This window comes from Trachinotus anak, unplaced genomic scaffold (genome assembly GCF_046630095.1).
Source record: "Trachinotus anak isolate AG129_WGS33_773 ecotype Australia unplaced genomic scaffold, CSIRO_AGI_Tana_v1 ptg000014l, whole genome shotgun sequence".
NCBI classification, from domain to species: domain Eukaryota; kingdom Metazoa; phylum Chordata; class Actinopteri; order Carangiformes; family Carangidae; genus Trachinotus; species Trachinotus anak.
The window spans coordinates 11,314,718-11,337,492 of NW_027273865.1; the positions used below are offsets into that span (position 1 = coordinate 11,314,718).

General features: G+C 39.5%; 1 protein-coding gene across 5 annotated transcripts in view; it reads left to right on the forward strand.

Annotated features, from left to right (window-relative positions):
• Positions 1-22,775, forward strand: part of lrfn1 (leucine rich repeat and fibronectin type III domain containing 1) — a 160,336-nt gene that overhangs the window by 53,001 nt on the left and 84,560 nt on the right. The window contains exon 1 of one of the 5 annotated variants that reach the window (XM_071495985.1): positions 3,120-4,458. The exons of the other annotated variants lie outside the window; for them this stretch is intronic. The gene's annotated coding sequence lies outside the window, so the exon portion shown is untranslated. Of the gene's footprint in view, positions 1-3,119; positions 4,459-22,775 lie in introns of those variants that run through there. 5 annotated transcript variants of the gene reach the window in all.

Sequence of the window (22,775 nt, forward strand, 5' to 3'; positions counted from 1 at the left end):
TTCATTAAAAAAGAGAGAGAGACCTTTTGGAGCCCTTCTTTTTATATTGTAGCCCAAGAATAAATGGAGGATGTGTTTTTTAAACATATCCTCAAGCTTTTTTAATATGGTACAATGTCAGATCCTCAATTACACTTGGTGATATAATTTCTCATATTTTTAAATACAGGCATCTAAATGGCTATTTTAGCTATATTTTAGATGAATTAACCATGCGTGTAATCTTGTAACTGATGACAGCTTTTGCAGCTGAAACACACGGATCTTTACACTCAAAGCTTTGTCTTTTGTTCTTAAAGAGTAACATGGTTCTTTTTATAACTTGTGGAATAAAGACTTCTTTGTGAGTGAGCTATACCTCACACTTCCCCAGATGGCCTACATCCATCTTTAAGATTTCACGTACAAGGACACATTGAAGAGCCGTTAAAGCTGCAAGTATCACTAGTTTTATCCAAAGTAAAGCGGGCCAAGGCTGAGATATAGTATGTATGAAACATGAAAGCGTCTCTATGAGAAATTGGTTGGAGTGGATCAATGTATAACATTTGTGCAATTTGTGACACAGGTACACAGGAGAGTGACCTTGCATTGTTGCTGAACCAACAGCAATTGCAGATCCGTGGGAACCCCTTTTGCTGTACATATTCTACCTGCTGTACACGTCATTTTAGCATTACCTACTACATTTTCTTTTGATACTACAAAGATCTGAGGACAAACCCGCTTGAATAAAGCAAATAAGCACTGAGTGCTCATATACAAAGATACAGTATACTGTATCTATATGCTGTAAATTCCCCATACAGGCTGATCTGTGCTGAAACAGTCTGCCTCCGACAGACGGCTGTTGTTTCTCCACGTAAAAAAGCACTGCCTATAAGCCAACTAGAGACCGTTACAGTGGAAATCACATCTATGGTGCTTCCGCATTTGATGGTAAGATGGAAGGTTTAAAGCACATTAAGAGGAACTTTTTGCATTGTGAGAGAGAGCGCTAATGCACAGGGTGATTCAACGGTATAAACAAGACTGCTCTAATCCACTACAGAGCCCCGTATACGCTGTAATGATGTTGCTGTTCCTGAACACAGCGCTTTATAGTCTCTGTCACTGCACTAATTTTTAATCCCAATTCAAAGAACACACGCATGCTAAACCATTCACTGACATGTTGACCTGATGGAGCATCACATTGTAGGTCCTTAGGGCTCAGCCAGGGAGAAGAATTAGGGAATTTCACTAAATTAATGGAAATTGATCTGCACAATCTGTGAAAACAAGTGACACGTGTGTTGTGTCGAAAATTGCATTTTTTTAGACAGACACATACAAAGACACCTGAACCCAAATTGAGCAACTTCAAATTGAAGTTTCTTTATTAGAGTGGATGGATCGCACTGACCTAATCTGCTATTATGCTTTCAAAGACTAGTGTGCAGTAATTTCATCACTTTGGCGAGTGAAGACAGTTAAGACGGACAATCTCTCAATATCACACTAATCAATCACTTACAGTGCATTACTGTGAGAGGGAGCTTTGCCCCACAGAGTGCAGCCTGATATAAATAGCAGATTGGCTTCCTTCATGGCGCTTTTTCAATTTCCATCAGTATTCGCTGCATGTGTCTTATGCGCTTACCCACCTCAGGAACACACATGCTCATTCAGGTCGGGCTCGGAGCAATCACATAATGAAACTTCAGCTCTACAACACATTCTGTGACACAATTAAATTTAGGAGGATCCCATCTATTCAAAAAAAGCACAAAACACGTTTTGAGGGTGCATTTGCTGCTGGCTTCAACCCTTTTAAAGATAACTATGCAGTGAATATTTGTTGAGTTACAGTTAAGTAGGCAGGTTTGATAGAAATATTGCCCTTTGAAAGAGGAATTGTCGCTTTGTGAGTGCATGAGTCCCCAAAATTAGTTTGTGTCAAATCTCACTGATCCATTTAAACTGCCCTGGAGGTGCCCCACCCATTGTGGACTGCCCTTTAATTACAACAGGCTGCTGCTGTACAAAGTGTTCAACATCAGATAATTGTGCCGCCTGTCATGTTGCATGATTGAAACAAAGATGATGTGAAACCTACAGCTACCGTAGTTAGTTTAGATATTATTCCATAACAATGCCTAAGACAAAAAAACATCCCTATGAAGATCTACTTTTGCTATAACTTTCCTTTGAAGTGTGCCTGTGGTACTCTAATTAGCTGTAACTTTGTTATGTATAGCACTTTTATTTCTTATCATCTCTGCATTAATATAGTTTTACATTTGGGATCAGTTATTTGTGATATTTCCATTGTATCTTAATTTTTCTTCTATGATGAGCTAATATTTTATGGCTAATTAATTCGGCTCACAGCAGCGATATTCCATTAAAATCAACTGCATTTTAAAGGTAAATTCATACTTTCCTCTCCTGACTTTCTACACGTCTCAGAAATCTGCCTTTTTATATGCAATACACACTGCACGTGTGTGCAAGTATGTGTGGTGCTCCTGCAGCCAAATGGATTGGATTTGACAGGATTTGTCAAGTCCACCAGAATTTCCTTTTCTCATCACATGTCCTGTGGCCTCCATGCAGGCAGACAATATGCTTGGGGATGAATATGTACAAGAAAAAAAGACATTGAAAACATGTTATCCTCTTCTCAGAGGCACATTGCGGATGTGCACATTATGATGAAGGATGGGCTCTCTGGATTTTCTTCTGCAACTCTGAGAGGATTACCCATTGTTTTTCTGTTTTTTTGTTTTTTTTGTTTTTTTATGGTGGGTGGATGTTCATGCTTATTTTTCTATATGCTGGGCATTCATTTCCATCAGTTTGGGCCAAGAGGAGTGCTTGTCCCAAAGCAAAGCAAAGATTGAGGTGCTGTCTGGGACGTGGGTGGTCAAGTTATTTGTGTTGCCACATATAATGATGGGTATTCAAGATTGAGAAGGATAAGGGAATAAAAGGGTATTCATTAGAGCCTAAACACAAAGCAGTAAACACGTCTTGTGCCTTTAGGGGGTGAATGTGATTTTTTTTTAAGTGCAGCAGTGACCTAACACCCCCCCCCCCCCTCCCCGCTCTCTCTCTCTTCATCCTCCCTCCCCACCGTTGCAGTATCTTGTTGTGCTGGACTACGAGCCACCAGCCCATCCCGGTGTATCACAAACACGCCACAGCGCCTCCTGTCTATATGAAGCCCCTGTCATGTGAAACATGTTCTTCCCATCATCAGCCCAGTGAAAGAAAGAAAAACCTCAGTTAGTCGTGTGTATGCTCTAAACGCAGCCCAAATGACATCACATTGCTGCAGTGCTGCACTGTCCGTGAAAGGTGTCAGTCGTTTCCTCTGATGCCAAGAGTGTTGTCCACCGGCCACTTGGCTCTGCCTCGCTCTGCTCCAGACATCATGGCGTGACAACATGTATTCATTTGTATCGGGCTCTTATTACGCAGGTGGACGCCTGCATGAGGAGTAGAGGCGCATTTTCAAAGGCTGCCTGTTCTCCGCGACACAGCAGGATTTCCTGCCACATCCCGCCCGGAGAAATCGACCGCATTGCTTTGTCGAAGAAGCGGACAGAACAAGTCATGTATGAAAACTAATTTCTGGCACGGATACGCACGGTATTAGAGGAGAAAGAAAAAAAGAAAAATCAAGGTATCAGTGCATGGGTGGGATTCTTTCTTTGCGCTTTATACAGGGGAAGTTATGACAACAAACATCTACAGTAATGGCAAACAGCTACCAGTGAACCAGCCGCGATAACCGCACTGAGGAAAACCGCTGCTCACGGACAGTTTTTGACCTTCGTGATTTTTGACGGACTTGAAGCCGGAATTTGACGCCGACCTTAAAGAGCGCAACCCCCTCTCTTCGGAAGGAGCCCCGGACCGCAGCTTCCCTCCTCGCATCATCTGCACTGCAATTCATAACAAGCGTGAGATTTATTGGAAATTGAATCCACCTTATTCCTGCGTTACTAACCCGTACGCGGGGGACTTGACACGACCACGTACTGACGCTTTAACTCCCTTCAACACGGCTCGGACGCGAGTGTCGGACCCTCTCCTGAGCTTGAGGATTTGGGGATTTCAGTTTGTTTTTTTTTTTTTTTTTTTTTTACATGTTCTGCCTTTAAGCCTCAATCGGGATCGTACTGGGATTTAAGGTGGGGTTTCATCCAGACGCAGGTAACTGGAAGATACCCCGCGGTCTCTTGTTGATGACACTTCAGCAGCAGATTGTCGCTCATCACGTCCGTTGGATTTCCTTCAGCACAGCCCTGACCAGCCTGACGAGGAGGTTTTACGCGTCAATTTGGAATAAATGAACTGTCGCTACCATCTGAGGTTGTGAATTTATCCAGTGAGATCAGCCTGTGGACGGCGGAAATCATGTGCAATGGGATCAACCCTTTGCCATCTGCTTTATTAGTCCCACTTTTGGTAAGTCACTAAGTAGACTTGATGAGAAATGTGCAGTGGACTTTGGCACCGCTGACACATGTTTGGATGAAATGTATGCCTCTCTGACAAGCTGAACACAGTCCAAATCTCTGACGTGCCGCATTGATTGTGCGAACTACTAAATGTAGAATAACAGGCCTGCGTTATGATCGATCTATCTATCTATCTATCTATCTATCTATCTATCTATCTATCTATGTTGCATAATGTGCAAATCTTATCTTCGCTCTACTTTAAAGGCAGCCATTCACAGTAGTCTGCTGGATAATGTGATGTCTGTCTAGCAGAGATGTGTTCAGGTTACTTGAGATGTCCAGTCCTCATGTGGTAGGGCAGTTATTGATAGTATTGGTGCTGTTATACAGTCTGTCTTCTACAGTCAGAGTCCCATGGCCCAGAAACAGCCCTGTCATACTGTAGCTGTGCTGTGGCTTCTAGCTGTGCAATCAAAGATGGTTAAACACATGTGAGTTGAATTCCCAGAGACTGGAGCACAAGTGGAAATGGCCCGGGCGTGTCTGCATCAGCACAACGCAGAGACCAAGACTTTTCATAAATTAGCAGCAGCACTGAAACACCTCCCATCAGGGCAAATTGCACTGATTGCTGAATGAGTGGATAGTTTTACCATGGAGCCACAGAGCTTGAACGATGAGAAGAACTTGCTAATGTCCTGTGAGTTGAGTTGAAAAGAGATACAGCCAGATGAATATCTTGTTTTATGGCGAGATGAGGCCTCAGCAACGTGTGTGCACTGTGTACACGAGTTAGAGGGCTGCACACCTTTGTTTTTGACAATCAGCTCAGCAGGTTTAAAGATGATAGGAGATACAGAAGCACTGATGCAGCATGATAATGATCTCATGGGCGTTGTGAGTGAATGCTGGCAATTACATTTGCAGCTGAAATTTTTAACCCTTCTCTTCATTTTCCAGTTACTCCATAAGCTCAGCCTCCTTGGATTCAACTCAGCATTTGCTGGAAGTTTGTTACACTCTGGCTTTTGTAATTTTGGCATGGCAGGGCCAGAGAGGTCAGTGTCTGTTCTCTGGAAATACTGTTCATCACTCAGAGGACATTGGTAACAACAGATGGGAGAAGTGACGGTCCAGGATGCCTGTGTGGTGATAGCAAGGTTGTAAATCTATTAGAATCAGGTGGGTTAGATGTCAATATGCTTATACTAAAGTCAAGTGAACATCCTTCATCGAGTTCGGCTTTATCCGCATAATACCTTCCAAGACATCCCCTGGGGAAGATGTAGGCATTGGCCAGCTGTGTTGCTCCATCAGGGCGTGCAGTAAGTGTTACTGCAGCTTGCAGTGCCTTTGGAAAACACTGACCTCAAGCTACATCTACTGTATGCACCCCTTTTTACTCTTAGTGAATCTTAGGACTGTATGTATGTTCCTATCAGGCAGAAAACCACCTCTGCAACTGTCAACAGTGAAATCAGACAGTGAGATGAAATATGAAAGTTGCCAAAAGGTCTTGGCATTGTTCCATGTCCTGACAGATGCCTCTAATGTCTAAGAGCAATGAAAAAAAAAACCTACTGTATATGTCATATGAGGCTTTTATGGTAAAAAAAAAAAAAAAAACTAACAAAAAACACAAGCAGCTCAGAGGCTTTGTTCACTGTTATTGTTAAGTGTTTCAGTAAAGGTTGAACTAACTGAAAGGTTTGACTGGCTGTGTGAATAGAACAAATTGAAATTATGTTTGGTTAAAGCCGTGCATCACACAGGTTTTTATGTAAGGGACTTGAACCGATTCCTAAAAACAGAGGTTAATGAGGTTTCTTCTTAGGAGGGTTGATATACTTGAGCCTTATTGGATTTGTAATTTGAATTAGCGGTGCATGCAGCAGGGCTCTTATGTATTTAGATGTCTTTTTTTTTTACTAGCTTTGTGTGCTACAGTAAGTGGTGATGATCACGTCTTTGGCTTGTCAATGTGTTGCAGGATGTTACAACAGAAGCTCAGAGCACTTGCTGTCATGTGTTTGCCTAATGAAGTCAGGCAGGATGGTCATTATCATGCATTATTGCCAACACTTCTATGTTTAGCAATGCTAGTGCAGGGAGGGAATGACTGCAGAACAAATTCATAACTCAGCAGGTAATGCATAAAAAGAAAGTGACAATGGCATGTGTGCAGAGGTTGCTTTCTTTCTTTTTTTTTTTCTTTCTAGTTTGCTACATACGGGTCGTGGGGTGAGATTAATGGAGTCTCTCTGCCTTGCCATTCTGTTGCATTGTGTTATAGCAGCTGCTCATGGTGCCGGTGTCATGTGTTAGCATCATGAAATCGGGACCAGTAGAGGGTTATCAGCCAGTGCAGGAATGAAAGAATAACAGCAAGCACGAGCTATTGATCTGTATTTTGGAGCATAAAAGACTCCAAATGAGAATGTCTTGTTGTCTGTATGGTAAAATAGCCGTTTACAGTGAGTCAGTTTGACATTTGCAAAATGTACACATGCTCCGAAAATAGTTTTTTTAAACCTGCTCTGAGAGATAATTCAAAGAGTCAAACTGGTACAAGTAACTGTTAGCATGCTTTATTTTGAGTCAGTCCTAAACACAATTATGTACAGTATTGCAGTACTGTATAATATTGTGTGCTGGCTTTGGAGTGATAAGAGGCTGATCCCTGCATTAACTTAAGGCAGTTTGTTGAAACTGACAGGGGTCACTGGGCTTGTTATGTGAAGGAATTTCCATTTTCACCTCTAAAATTCATGCTGCCTTTGCACTCACGCATTGTCTGGAAATAAACAGCAACGGATCAAACGATATGATGCAAACCATGACAGACTTTAAAGAAGTGATGTCAGTGAATGAAAATAAAACTCTACCCTCTTGTTAATTTTCTGAGTTCTGGACTCAGCATGCAGGAAGGAGTGACCAGTAAAGAAAGGAGAAAATAAGTGCCAATTAAGTTGTTATCACTCGACAGAACGAGATAGATGTTTCTCCCAAGGCAAGTGAAGTTATTTAGTGCTCAAGATGCATGAAAAAAGTTGAAGAAATGGCGTAATTACAACTAGCCAAAAAGATCAAAGAAGTAGCCACCAAAGCACTGAAGCAATTACACCAGGGCTACCCTTTGAATTTATTTTTAAGGTTAGTGAATAACAAAGTGACAGGAAAAGGCAGTGTTGCACTGAAGGCAATGAACAGTGGAGGAAACACAGGTAAATAACATACAGGCCTCGAGAGGCATAAAAAACTCTCTACTTTTCAACTTTGCTGCATCATGAATTTTAAAAGGAGAAAAAGGTAAGAGCACTAAAATATAACACTAAAACGCTACCACAGTGAGATTTTACAAGGTGTCAACAGAGCTCATGTGCTATTGGACAGTATGTATAAATTATCCTTTTTAAAGCATGCTCCCTGTCACTCATCAGCAAGAAATGAATTATTTGACACTAGTTTAGGACTCAAAAGATATTTTTTGTGCAGCATATTGGGCATGATATCACCTCCCATGAAGACGGTGGGGGGTTTGAATGCATTAATTAGCTCAGACTGTTTGTGTGCATGCATTAGGGAAAACCAGAGTCAAATAATTCTATGCACAGTCCACAGACATGCATGTGAGGAGGATTAGAAACTTTATTATGCGTGTTTGAAGGTAAATGTGACCTGTCCAGACTGTAATTTGCATCTTGACCAATGCATTCTGGGAGAGGCTGCCGTTCCATGTGACTATGAACACAAAAAGCAGTTTTGAAAATGGATGAATAAACCACATTATTTTCTGAGAGTGACTTGCACTGTTGCTAATGTATACAAATACTTAAGAGTCAATCATGTACTCAGGCAAACACTTGTTTGCAAACGTTCAGACAATATATTGAGATGAAACAAACTGTCCTCCGCTGCTGTAAAAGCAAAGCAGCAGAAAACTCCTCTAAACCCCACAAAAATTCAAGCTAGAGTAGATGGAGTATCATTTTTGCACTTGGTCATGTTTTTTATGAACATTCATATTCTGACGTGCTGTCTTTAGAAAAAATTGTGATTGCTGCATGGTTCCTCTTATCTCGGAGGCTTTTAGCCCTTCACATCTGAGCAGTACATCTGAATAAGGAAAACTGTCATTTATTGTCACAGAGACTGAACATGGGCCTGGAGCACGCCTGTTAACCATGGCTAAGTTGCTGTTTGTTTCTGACAGTGACTGAAAAACAGGTGAGCACAAAGAGCACTAGTGCCTTAAAGACTGACCTTCTCGATGCGTCTTGAGTGTCACATGTAAAATGGGGCAATAGGGTGTGACCAGAATGTACAATGGGAGCTGGAGTGGGCAGCTATTAAGGGTAGCAGTGGAGAGTCATTGTCAGAGACTAGCTGTCTGAAGGAGGGATATAGATTCACATAAAGATCTATATAGAGTGAGCAGAGAGCTAATTCTTTCAGGAATAATTGTGCAGGATGTGGTATGATGAACGCCCTGCTGAGCTCAGTGGAAAGCAGCCGTTACAATCCAAACATACCATATTCAACCTGTCTACAGCAGCTAGAGTCCTGACACACATATTCAATTGGGGAAAAAAACATTTCACCTGCTGTAGAGCATATGGTATTTAAACTGCAGAGGAGCATCACATTTTAAACCTATGTGATCTACTGCATTGTACCAACCAGTTGCCTGTTGCTTCTGTTGACTTGGATAAGACAATTATTGGTGGCATCTGTCTCCCTCAAGAACCACTGTTGTGCAGTCACCCTGCCACTGTGGAAGACTTAAACTGTTGCTCCTGACACTGTGTGTCAGAGCCTTTATATGGTCATTTAGATAAAGTGGTATGATAACACTATGTAAATAAGAAACAATGCCTGGATGTAGTACAGTATAATAGCAAACTCCCACTCATGTCTTACAATGCAGCTGCCGGTCTTCTGCTGTTTACCTGAAGGTGACATTGATTTAGACCATGCTTTCAGTAGCTGCATCTGGTCATATTGATCAATATCTTCTACCAGAACAGCATTTCCCTTTGGCTCTCTAGAGAAAGCCAATTAAGAGCGCTACATGCTCTCATCCCGAATTTGAAATCCACACAAACACTATCTCCCCCACAGTCCCATTAAATAATGCATAAGAACAATATATTATTGTGCAGGGCTCAGTACCACAGGTCTTACTAGCCCTATTAAGACTTTCTTCTTTGACCTAAGAAGCACTGGACAAAACTGAGGCATTAAGAAAAAGATTAATGCCTCCATGATTTACTCCTACTGAATATGCCACTATGATGAGAGATCATTCTGTCCTTACATATTGATTAGTTTGTCAGAGAGTCGTAAGGCGTCCTCTTCATCAGACTGCACCAGCTTCAGTGCAGATGTCTAACTCTTCTGCCTATTAAAGACTGGAAGACTGCGGAAGCATTAACTATTCTAGTGAAGCAAATGGTTAAGAGCCTCAACCTTCACATTCTGTTTTCTCTGTATGCTTTAATAGAGACACATGCATAATCTAGCACCCCAGTGCAAAAACTAAAAGTCTGTGGATAATATCTTGTCACTGACTGTATTTTTTATCTAGTTGTCTATTAAAAGTATCTATGCAGGATGTTGAGTTTCAATTTATGCCGTTTGCTGTTGTGCAACCACAACAGGGTATTGTTTTCTTACATATAGGGGAAGATGAATCAGAGACTATTATTACAAAAATTCTTTTCTGTGCTTTAATTTTTCCACAGTGAATCCCAGTGTCTTAATACTTAATCAAAGAGGAGAGATGCCTACTTGGCATCTTGATTTCTTGCTTTCAGAGCTGACAAACAATAGCGGGGGAAAAAACTCACCCAGCCTTGATTAAATCTCTGTCAAGTCTTAATGTCTGTGAGGAGAATGTCAAAGGACCACTGCTGCATTGATACAATTCCAGCAAAGCTTGATCATCATGAAAATGCAGAGCTTAAAGGAGATGAAAAATATATTACCTCAGAGAAACAGCAGGATCCACGCATTTGGCTCGAATCTATGAAATAAGTTGTACTTCATGTGCAGGCACTGCTGCATGTGTTGTTTGATATTTATCTAATATGCACACAAGAGTCAAACTGATAATTTCCTGCCTTGAGCTTTTTTTTTCAAACAATAGCAACCTAGCACGTTTATCTCGAGGTGTGGTGCACTATGTTTGTGTAAAGCTCCAGATTAATGATGTTTAAATCTTTGAGACCTTCAAAAGCTTTATACATATATCTATATATAGCTCTGAAACACAGAACACATTCACACACAGAATAGATTGAATTAACAGCTTCTGTAGAAATGTTGCACAAATAATTGTTGATGGATGTTATGTGTAGTGGTAATGGATGCAGAATGTTGTCATTATAGTCATTAGCGATAAAATATATGTTTTATCCACATTATCTGACTTAATGTTTGATTTTCCTCTCCAGTATTAATGCGAAATCAACAAAAAATGTGAATTGCTGCGTAACAGACAAAGTTGTGTAACGTGTTAATACAGTGTTTATGCAGTGTGGTCTATTTATTTGGCTGCACTTTTCTTTAAGTAAGCAATATAACACATTGATCAGCAAGTTATTGCACATACATGAGCAGAAGGACATTTAAGCAGGGTGGGTTTCATGCTGACGCAGAAGTTGACCTGTGGCTCAGAAAATCTATTCCTTAGATCAACATCTATTGGATGTTTCGATCCTTGTTTGTTAAGTTCAGCTAATAATTACATGATCTTTTGCAGATGTATGTAAGTTAATTTCAGTCTCACTTCTTAGAATTGATGTTTGTATTCCCTGGAAAGTTCCCAGTGACTCCCGTGTGTTCACAGGCTGACTTGCTGTTTAGTAGGCCATATAAATCCTGCAGGACCTGAAATTCTCATGTGTTGCCTGCATTCACTGCTTGACCATGCTGAGTGTAGCATAGATTAGCATAAAAGCATTTACATGATATAGCTATAGCTATAGCTCTAGTTTTTTTTCAGGGTTAGTGAGCACCCATTCTCAGCCCTCTCTATGGATATCCGCCTACTTATTCATCTACACTCAGTTGGCAGTTTATTAGGTACACCTAGCAAAAACTAATGCTGTCTAATACAATAGTCCTGCCATAAAGCCTACCTCCATGAAGGTCATAATGTTCAGTTTTTATTGAAACTGTTTTAAAGAGGTGAGGTGTTTAAAATTGTGTTGTGTTTCACTGACAGGTGTTTCTAAAATCTTGTCCAACCCATTTATATTAATGAAAGTAAAAGCTAAATAACAAGCTCTCTGTATAATGAATTAGAGCTGCGTAGCCACTACAGTATCCCCCAAAATTCAGAATGCCTATGCTATGTCCCAATCTCATTCGACAAACTAATTGTATACAGTGTGTATTATACATTCATATTTTTAATATACTGTTTTTGCAGTATTTTTGCGGTATTTTTGTCTCGCTGCCTATCTGTCTGTCCTTGGTGTCACTGTTTCATCAAGCAAATTAACTTTGGTTAATTTGTACACATTAACAGAGCCTGCTTTACCCAGTGATGGGACAAACCAAGGAGAAACTTGACATAAAAACAACTATAATACTGTCATTTGTACATTTAGTTTGTAATTGTGTTACACACTCTTATGTGTTGTGATTAGAACTTAGTCATTAAACCATTTTACAGACAGTGAACAGCAATTGTTGTTGAAAATGGGGATAAAAAACAAGAAACAGTGTCTCAAAGAGGATTTCTGTCAAAACCTTTTTGATGATGCTTCTGTCCTTTAGTGGGGCACTGACAATATCCAAAAAACTATCTTTATTTCTTTTGGAACAGAGCCTCATGTGAAGTGGATCAAGTACATACTTTGTGCAGCTACTGCCAAGTCACAATGCAGCTTCAGCCAAATATAGCCCATAAAAGACTATAATGGGACAACCTCTGTACCTTACTTGTGCTTAAAGCCTTTGGAATATCTGTTTACTGCAGGAATACAATGAAACAGAAAGTGCTATTTTACCATTTAGTGCAAAGAAATTGCCATTTTGACCGTGTGAGCATTTTGACCAGCATTAATAGAATAAAGACAGTATCCTAAGTGTCACTGCCTATTGTGCCCTATATAAATGGAAATCTATTCAAGGGAATGAGGCTTGTTTGTTCAGCACACCAGTTCACTCTTTGTAGGACATTTATGGTCAGCTGGGATGATCAGGTCGCTGCCAAAGGCCTTCAGCTGATCCAATGCTGTTGTTGTAATTATGAATACTGAGGAGTGCTCTGTGCTGCACTCAATAAGCCTGTCCAGCAAATACCACAAATGTAAATTTTAATATGAGTCTGATGGGGTATTTTTTTAAATTAAAAAAAAAAAAAGAAATTATGATTTTCCACCATTTAACATGTGCAAGCACAGGCCATTTCAAAGGTAACACTCTGCCCAATACAGTGCTATCTTCAAATTGAAAATCTCTCTCTGGAGTCCAGTTAACCCACAGCACTACCAGAGGACTTTTAAGAGTGTGTTTATTCTGAACTGCCCAGTTTCTAAACTGGCGTGCTTACATAAGTCAACCCAGCCGAAGGATGAGTGGTTTAGCATACCATCTTCTCGATTAGATCTTTTGTGATGTGGGGAATCATCTGTAAGGGCCTGCACTGGGGGCAGGTGCTTGACATTGACTTACATGAGATGTGAACTGGCAAAACAAAAGCAACTCAAACTTAACCATTAAAAGAAAAACAGCAGTGGCATAACAGTCTCAGCCCTTGGCGTACCTGTCTGTCAGGATGCATTGAGACATGCCAACCAGACTCATGTCAGCCAGAAGAGTGCCCAGTAGAAGGTCAGCTCTATATCATGTTCATATGAGCAGTGCTGAGATGTGAAACAATATGAAAGCTTTATGGTTTGATACCGACATCAGTATACAATGTGGCAAACTAGCAAACAAACCAGCCTAGTGATGTAGAGTGATAATCTCGTTAAAGAGTGATTATCTTCCAACAGGCAGTAGCTGCATGCTTTTGGCTTTTCGGAGCCATCCATGCTTACAGTTATTGATGATGCACTTTGACGGGCCTCAGCAAGATCAGTTCATTAGATTGGTCTGACAAACTACTTTCTCTATCGAGAGGCTTGACAGATGATGGCTGGATGCAGTCATTCTGGGCTGGGTGTCTATTGACTAAAAGGGCCTCAGTTACTGTGGCCAGAATTAGTGATGCAGGACATTCATAAAGCGTGTCAGCCTCCTCCATGAGGTTTGGATGGATGGTTGGTTGAAGGCTCCAGGCCTGCTCTGCAGAGCTACATGTGCGATTTAACTTAGCAGAGATGAAAAGTAAAGTATGTTAGCAGATTTACTGTTCTGCAAAGAAATTGGTACTTGACCTCATGTTTACCATTCTGCATGAATGTATAATGCACCACATTTCGAAGGGAAATACTGAACTTTTTGCTACACCACATTTATCTGATAGCTCTTGGTACAAGCCCTTAAAATGGACAATCTTAAACCAACACTCTGAGGTGGCAAAGGTTTTTCTGCAGAGGATTTTACTGAATCAAACTTCAGTACATTTGTACTGCTTTATTTATCAGTTACTTTTACTGAGGTGAATTCAGTAATACAGGGAGGCTTCCTCTTGATGGCATATTGTCATCGCTTCACAATAAGTGAAGGATCAGAGCACTTTTTGTGTCATTGGGTCTCAGTTTGTTTGAGTGTGTTCATATTTCAATAAGCCCTTAAGTAGGGCTGTTTGATCTTTCAAAATGCCCCCAAAAAGTGAAAAGACATTCAGTTTAGAGCTTTTTTTTAATTATCAATAAAATCCTCACAATCGAGGAGCTGCAACAAGGGAATGTTTGGCATTTTTGCAAAAAAAAGGGGTACACGATTATTTATTAATCAGAAGCATTAATTTTCTGTTGATCGACTAATCCTTCAGTTGTCGGTTTGTATTCTAAAATATCAACTCTACTATTGGAACAGAGATATTGGATGTACTTTTCACTGTCATCGTGTTTATGCTATATTCATAATTATCTAGTGAGTCCAGTATCATATTGTCGCATTTTTCACAAAATTACTTAATGACAGAAGCAACTTCAGAAAGTGTCACATAAGAGATTAAAGAACTGCCTCTCCAGTCTTCATAGCTTCAGGAAAATCTTATTCGTGTACACAAATCTCTGCGAAAGTGTCTGAGATCATGCTGCAGAGATGATGTGACGTTAATTTAGGGAGTATGTGCCTTCAGTGTCTCTAATTATTAATCCTCCGAATCAGAGGCAACTTAGATTTGTCAGGATTTCCATGCTTCAGCTCAGCACTGAGGTAAGATTTAACAGCAACAATTATTGACTGAGCCTGGCCTCTGTCACCTTAGCTTTCACAAATAAAGCATCCAAAAATGACACAAATACATTGTCTAATTGGTAAATTGTTGCATGTTAATACAACAAACTGTGAAAACTTAAAATAGTTGCCCTTTCCTCTTGTCTCGTACTTTGTTTGTTTTGCTAGATGATTGGGTGCTGCTTTGTGAGTACACATCTCAGAGGAAATAAAGCTCCGGTTCAGGATGAAAAGCAGATAGCGTCTGAGAAATCCTCTAACTGAAAGAGTGCATGGCATTAGCTCAGTAATAGCAGATGGATACCCCTTTGATCCCCAGTTGGGGAGGAGAAGTCGATTGAGTGACTGTGATAAGACATTCAGCAGTTAAGCACTTCCATTGTATCTTGACTTGACTGTATTTAGACTACACAGGCATTTTAATAACACTATTATTTAAAGAGGGGATTGAAAATTGAATTACAACATACATATATTTCCTTGCTATCATTGCAACAATCATGATAGTATTTTGAATATGGCATAATTGTGTAAAAAGTGCTTTGAAGTCTGAGTCACATGTACAGTCGTTAACAAGACGATACTGGTTGAACATGTGTTCATCAAGAACGCAGAGTACATTACAGCCTTGAGTGTCAAATTCAGTCATTAAATTAAAGAATTCCTCATGAATATCTTTACAGCTGCAAAACTCTTTGAATTTTGACACGTCAGTAATTTTTAGATTAGACAGCTGAGCAAGCAAGACACTTGGCAGCTGGCTGTCACTCGAGTAGCTTTGGGGAAGAGCCTTCATCGTATTAGACAGTGAAATGCGTTGTACATTTTACGGTCTTCACTGATGTCCCCTGTGATCATTACACATAGCCACTGGGACTTCAATTTTGAAAATATTTTCTAAAAATTAGTGGGATTAAAATGTTAATGATAAGAAATGTCTGCTAAAGTTTGGGGAAATGCACAGAGACCAAGTTGATTGGACACATATAGTTGATCCTCAGGGAAAAAAAGAAAAAAAAACAAAAAAACTTTTCCACTTAGGTGAAAAACCTACACAAGCTGTTTTTTGGAATAACATGGAATGATAAAGCTTTAAGTTGTTCTTCCTTCCTCAGACTCTCCGATCCCTTTGAATCTGTAGACAATGACATTAGCTTCTTTCACTTGTGAGGCATTGTGGCTTAAGCTCTTTGGTCGTCTCTCATAAGACACATCAGTGTTATTTGATGTGTTGCCATGGCGGCAAACATCCCTCAACCCTGTTAGGTGTTTGTGGCATCCTGGTGGCTCAGCTGGATGAAGTGTGTGTCATGTAATTGTGATATGCTGTGTTTGAATCCAGCAGGGACACTTTGTTACATATCAGTCTTTGTTCCATCTCTTTCTCTGTGTTTCTGCACTGTATTCAGCTGTGAGACAGGTAGACAGTGACTCTTTTCTGACAAAGTATGGAAGGAGAGACATTTTGAGCAAGATGCTCTGGTTTACTACGCTTCGTCTTAAGCTATGACACAAAATCATGAATGTTTGTTTAAAAATGTGTTGATGGATGCTAGTTCAAAAAGTCATTGTATTGCTTTTTCAAAGCAGGTTATATGTTCATAAGCAATGAAACCTCAATTCTCCTTTTAAATTAGATATGCAATAAAGAGACTTGAAGGTGTAAAACAAACTTTATTCAAAACATATTGCACCTCCATGTTTGACTTGAGGGGTAGTGTTTCTCTCAGCATGGCTCGAGTCTAATCGCTAGCATAACATATGGCTGATGAGCCGGCAGCTCTATCATTCTGGTCCAAGGACACTTAATAGACTCCAAATGATTTGGCTCCAGGTGAAATACTTTTTCTGTGACAGTGACATTCATGTGATACAAACATTCACAGAACAGAATATATAATTATTATATATTATTATTACATATTTTATTGTTGAAAATCCTGTTCAGTATTTCAGTGATAAATTGAAGATTTAATAGCTTACCTAACATGTTTGAGAAGTCTTTTTCATTTATCTGACAAAGAAGATTTTGCTGTAATTACTCCAGGAGTTAGTGAAAATTTTGATCATAATATCTAGTCGGGTAATTTCATATTTAATACAACTTAAATGGTTGCACCATGGCATTCAAAGCAAAAGTCCTCAAAGACTGCGTTTGAGCATTTTTGTCCTCCAAAGTTAGAAAAAAAAATCTGCCATATACACTTGCCTTATCATTATCTGAAGGCATGTGTGTGCAAAATCACTGAGTGTGGCCCCTAGAAGAAATCTCAAGAGGTCACCAAAGTCATTAGGATTTAATATCTGGGAACCATTAATGTCTGAGCCAAAGGTTTTGCCAGTGCATTTAGTGGATACAGAGTTATTACATGGGAAAGGTGAAAACTTTGACCTGCTGGTAGCACTAGAAGCAGTCAGAGGATCATGGCAGTCATTAGGATTCATCTTGTCAAACCATGAATGTCTGCACAACATGTCATGGAAATACATTTAATAGCTGCACGTCAAAGTTTACCAAAGTGGTGGACTGACCAACTCAACAGCTCTGCTAGCATGGCTAAAAATTAGTATAATGGTGATCTCAGCTCATTTTCATTTTTATATCAAGCAATAAAATGGTTGACAAGTACAGCATGAGCCATAAATTGTATATCTATGTGTACATCCTGATGTCGGTGCTGAAATGATACATAACTCAGACCTCAATAACTATTTGAGAAAGAGTTTTTCTGTTTTGAGTCACACACCATTTACACCATTTGAGTTAGTTCATGCATTATTGCCTTCAGATGCTTTCAGGCGTTGTCACTTTTTACATTACGTATGTCCTGCTACATAGGAAGGTGACGCTGATTCTTCTCTTCAGTATTTTGCATACCATTTACATTTAATTGAACTGGTAACATCATCATTTAGCGCTGCATCTATATATATGAGTAGGTTCCTTATTGCCACTAATTAAGTTGTAGTTTCTAAAAAGCACCTAATGCACAGCTACATTCACCATTTTCCCACTGCCCACTCCATTATAATGCAAGTACTACTGAAGATCATTATGGTTCCCATACAAAAGCCTGCCCGACTGTTATTCAAATACATCATTATTTTCACAGTAATATGTTTGACTTGGAGTTTGTAATTGTTAGGAACTCCCTGCTGGATCAGATTACTGTAGAATCTTACATAGACAATTATGTTTACTTTGCGCAACAGTGATCCTCACAGGTGATCCAATTGTCTCTCATAAATTGAGTTTTTAGGTAATATACTGATAACCAGAATGAAGTTATAAAGTTGTCGGTGTGGCAGGTGATGAAATGCCTCAGCAAGCTATTTACATACATGGGAAAATCAATGTAGACATGCCAGAAAAAATAGAGAAAGCAGGATTTAAAATGTAAATGTAATGAAGCATCTCTGGTAATGGTACGCAATTATAACACCTCTGTTACTTGGGGATGTCAGATGCAGCTGTATTTCAGCAGATGCACAGTTTTAATCAACTATTTATTTCTAGGCATATAAACGTGAAATACTAATGTGAAAATATGAGGAAAAATGATAGTGACATGTTTTGCATGAAATATACTTGGGTGTACAGTTTATAGCATGTACATTCTTTGCTCTTTATATTGGATGACCAATTTTCATAAGTGACATTTACAGCTTACCTCGAATTTCATATTACTTGTCAGCAAATGTGGAATTAGTCATAAAGATTTTTCCTCTAATCTGATTCGTAAAATGTTCCCATTTCTGGTGACAGTAAGCAACATCACAGAAAAGCACCATGAAAGAGACTTTTGACTTTGAAGTAGCTAAATTAAAATGACAAAGGCACATGGGAAAGCCATATTAAGATGAGTAACAATTAAGTATGAGTCAGCTTTTAAATCTTTGGGGACGAAAGCTTTCTTTGAATATGAAAACATCAGAGAAATCACAGCCACAGCTGACTTACAGTTTTAATTTTAAAAAATCAAGATATCATTGCTAGTTTAAGCTTACCAGGCAAAGGATTGTGGATGACAAAGACCTGACCATAGGACTATGTTTCAAAATGACAAGTAAGGAGGAGAGCAGTGCTACTTTTTTTAAATGATTATTTTTTGGCCGTTTTTATTCCTTCATTTAATAGAGACAGTGAAAAAGTGACATGCAGCAAATGGTCCAGCTGGCCAGGAGTCAAACCAGGGACTCGCTGTGCAGGGCTTTTACACCCATGGGGTATGTAACTGAAACACTTGGCTATCAGGACACCCCCAGCTGTGTTACTTCTGTCATGTATAAAGCAAGGGTAGATGTTCCTGCATGCTTTTTGAAATAGGCAGTTAAATAGTGTCCATATGTTACAGTGCAAAATTCATGATTTTAGGTACTCATCCCTGGCTGTGTTCCTTGGGACTGAGGCTGGCCATGAATAATTAGCTCAGTTCGAGCTTACTCGTTAAGAAGCTTAGAAGTGCTATGAGCACATAAGTATAAGCCGGCTTAGTGAGGTAAGTCTTGTACACCAACTATTGACCACATGTTCTTGGGGTGCACAGATATATTGCCAGCATCTTTAATAGGTGGGATACTGAAGCCCGATCACCTTCCGGATTACGGCATCTTCTGATCCTGGAATCTTGAAGACCCAGAGGTACCAGTGGAAATGCTACAGCACATGAGAGGCTGAGCTGTCAGCCACTGCTACTGCAAAGGCTCCACTTCCACATCACGTAATTGCTTGAAATTATTATGATGGGAGCAATAGTTGGGATTGACATTGAATCAACCTGCCATGTGCAAGTTGCACTGGAAACAACTGAAGTCTGTAAATGAAGTCTTTTCATTTGGACCATACCACTTATGAGAAAGTAATAAGCTAGTGACCGTTCATGTCAGCCTGTCTAAGCTGTGATGGCAATGTCAGTAGGATAAGAAATGTATAATGGCCTTGTAGTCCCTGTTGCCTTTTAAAGGCACCCAGATTTTCCAAGCCATTACCTTTGAGAGATGAGCACCACTAAAGAGCGAAATATCCTGTTTGAGCAGTGTTTCACACCAGCATTGACTCACACAGAAGGGGACCTTGTTTTTGTCAGTAAATCAACATGGCCTGTGAGTCTTGTGGCCGCACGCAAGGGGAAATCATTGGCAGGTCCCATCCTTCAGGTTTGCCTTTGTTTTCTGCATAGTAGACTGTTTCCACTAGTTACCAGGGCTGTCACGGACGGGGAAGGTACTGCAGTGAAGCCTCAGTTTCTGTCTATGAAAACAACATGTGCAATAATATGACACATTTTGAAATTTGGCGTGATTGCAACGCTAATTTGAACACAGCTACCTATTAAACAGGACAAGAATAGTCAACATTTCTATTTCCAGGAGGCAGAGAATTAGGACGATACCACCATTAGAGAAAATGGTGCATATCACTAGTGTACTGCATATAGCAACCAGCTAAGTGCCAATAAATGTACCCTTTTGTAATTCAGGCGGAGCTTTTTCATCCACCATTTCCCCTTGGGATCTTTTTTTGGAATTACAATAAAGCTCCATCTGTCCATCCATTTTGAAAGTAGTTCATACAGCACAAAAAACTCTACAGCCTACTCCTAATGACAGAACTGGATGAGATTTGAAGAAAATTTAAAGGGGGATCTTGTGCGCTTCAGTCACCTCAAAGGAGCAGACGGTGTAGCACAGAAGAGAATCTCTGGGTCATTTCACAAGAGCTGAAGTCACAGAAAGCGCTGGATATAGTTCATATGCATTGAACTTTGTTAAGCAGCTAACATCGTAACGCGCGGTGTGTCTTCAACCGCACCAAAACATTGATTAGCAACCGTATTCTAGTGCCTTTGGCCCATATACAGCATCCTCTCTACTAGATTTTCAGAAAATGTTTCAGCTTTGTTTAATTATGGATGTTAAACTTGTTTGCTTTCTGTTTTAACTAGTTAAGAAATGCAGAAATGGCCCCTAGCAAATGAGTGTAGCTGGCTAATGTCTACATGTGGTGTGCAGTGTATACAGTATTTACATGTTAACTAACATTGTTCTGCAGGCTTGACTTCTCGCAGATCACACTTAGGCTAAAATAAAATGTCATGTTTTCAGCACACTGTCTCACCCACCAATGAACATGCATCTAAAGGAGGAATGATGCAGATGTTACTGTCAGCAGACTTCTTTCTGCATGTATCTAAATTTGGAGCAGGGCCATGCAATATCAGTTAGAGTCAGTTTATAACAGAAAAAGAGGATTTTTGGACTGGATTTCACATCTTCGATACTAATTTGACAGCTGTTTCATTTAATACATTTTTTTATAATAGGATAACAATAATGTGAAAAATCCTTTGTGCTGAGCTTTGACACTCTGCTGTTGTTAATCCACACTATTCCTGCTGAAAGTTTGCCAGTATAATACCCCAGGCAATCAAGAGAACATTACTCATTCACAGAGTTTATTTTAGCCCATATTTTTAAACCTCTTATATGGGTGTTGTACATATTCTTTAGGTAGAAAGCAGTTTCAGAAATACATGCACCAGACAGTTGTGATGCAGCTGTGTAGCTGCAGGGCTGGCAGGACTCTGACTACATGATCAGATTTCACTAATTTCCTGTATCCTGTTGCTGCGAAACCACAAGAGAGGATCAATTTAACATGGCAAAATTGAACTCTTATTTGTCTTGGTTAATTTAAACACGCTGCATTTGAGATGTGGAGATGTAAGGAGGCACATTCTCAAACCCAGTGTTGCAGTTCACTGCTCTACAGCTCGCTCCTGCTATTGGCATATAGTCACACTGTATCCATTATTAATCACACGGGTCTCAAGGACGACGTCTGTGCAAATTAGTATGCGGAGAGCGCGAAGATCACTTACCAGCAGTGACTTCAGAATTAAGTATTAAAAACAGAATTCTGGCCTTTCTTTCTATATGCCGGGGCCGTATCTTTCTGCTGCACAAAATGGCCACGGGGATTTAGCTGGAAATTTCAGGCTTCAGAGTGTTTGCAGTGAAATTCTCTGTGCATGACAGATAAAGATGTTGCTGTAACATAAATATTTTTACCTTCATCTTATTATCTCGGTTTTTGAGTAGGGCTCTGCCAAACAAAAACAGAGGGAATCCCCCATTCAACTCTTTCTTTACAGTTTGTGAGCAGTTGTATTATAGAAAGGAAGGTAGATTTATTTTAGTTTATCAGCAGAGGGATTGTGCATAGTTATCATGGAATTTTCAGATTTCATTTTAGTACTCTATTCATTATTTTAATCCAGCATAAACAAGCAGTCATTAATGTACCTGGGAAAAAAATGGAAATTTCACCTTGTAAAGTTTCATGAGACCTGGTCAAACTTCATCTGCTGATAAAGATCAGGTTGCACCAGCTGTTAGTAACTTCAAACTTAGTCTTGTTATGACGTAAGTGTTCTCTATTAAATATTAAACCCAGTCACTTCCAGGTTTAACCGCTACCTAACTGACAACACCAATGTTAGCTTGTTTAAATATTTGAAAGAGTAAAAGAGGTTTGTCTGACCTGACTTTAATCAAAGTACTGTTTAATTTAGTAAGGAACATTTTGAATTATATTTCCGAAAACACACAGTATACCTCATATTACAAAATGTTAGCCAGTAACATTAGACCTAATGATTAAATAGCATCAGTCACCTTAGCTTAGTCTGATTCTTCTCATGCATTTTAAAATGTATGAACGCTGCTAACTGCAGACTCTGATATAAATAACACAAAGTAACTTACAAAAGATCTGCAAATAGGTTTAATATAATATTTGCTTTTCTAAAACTGAGTCATGTTACAGTTTTTGATGCTACTATGACTACTTGTTTTCACAGATATAAGGTTTTTGATAGGATGGAGCAGCTGAATTACATATGACTTAAGTCTTAACTAACTGAGACATTACTTAATAGTGGATCCAAAAATCACTAG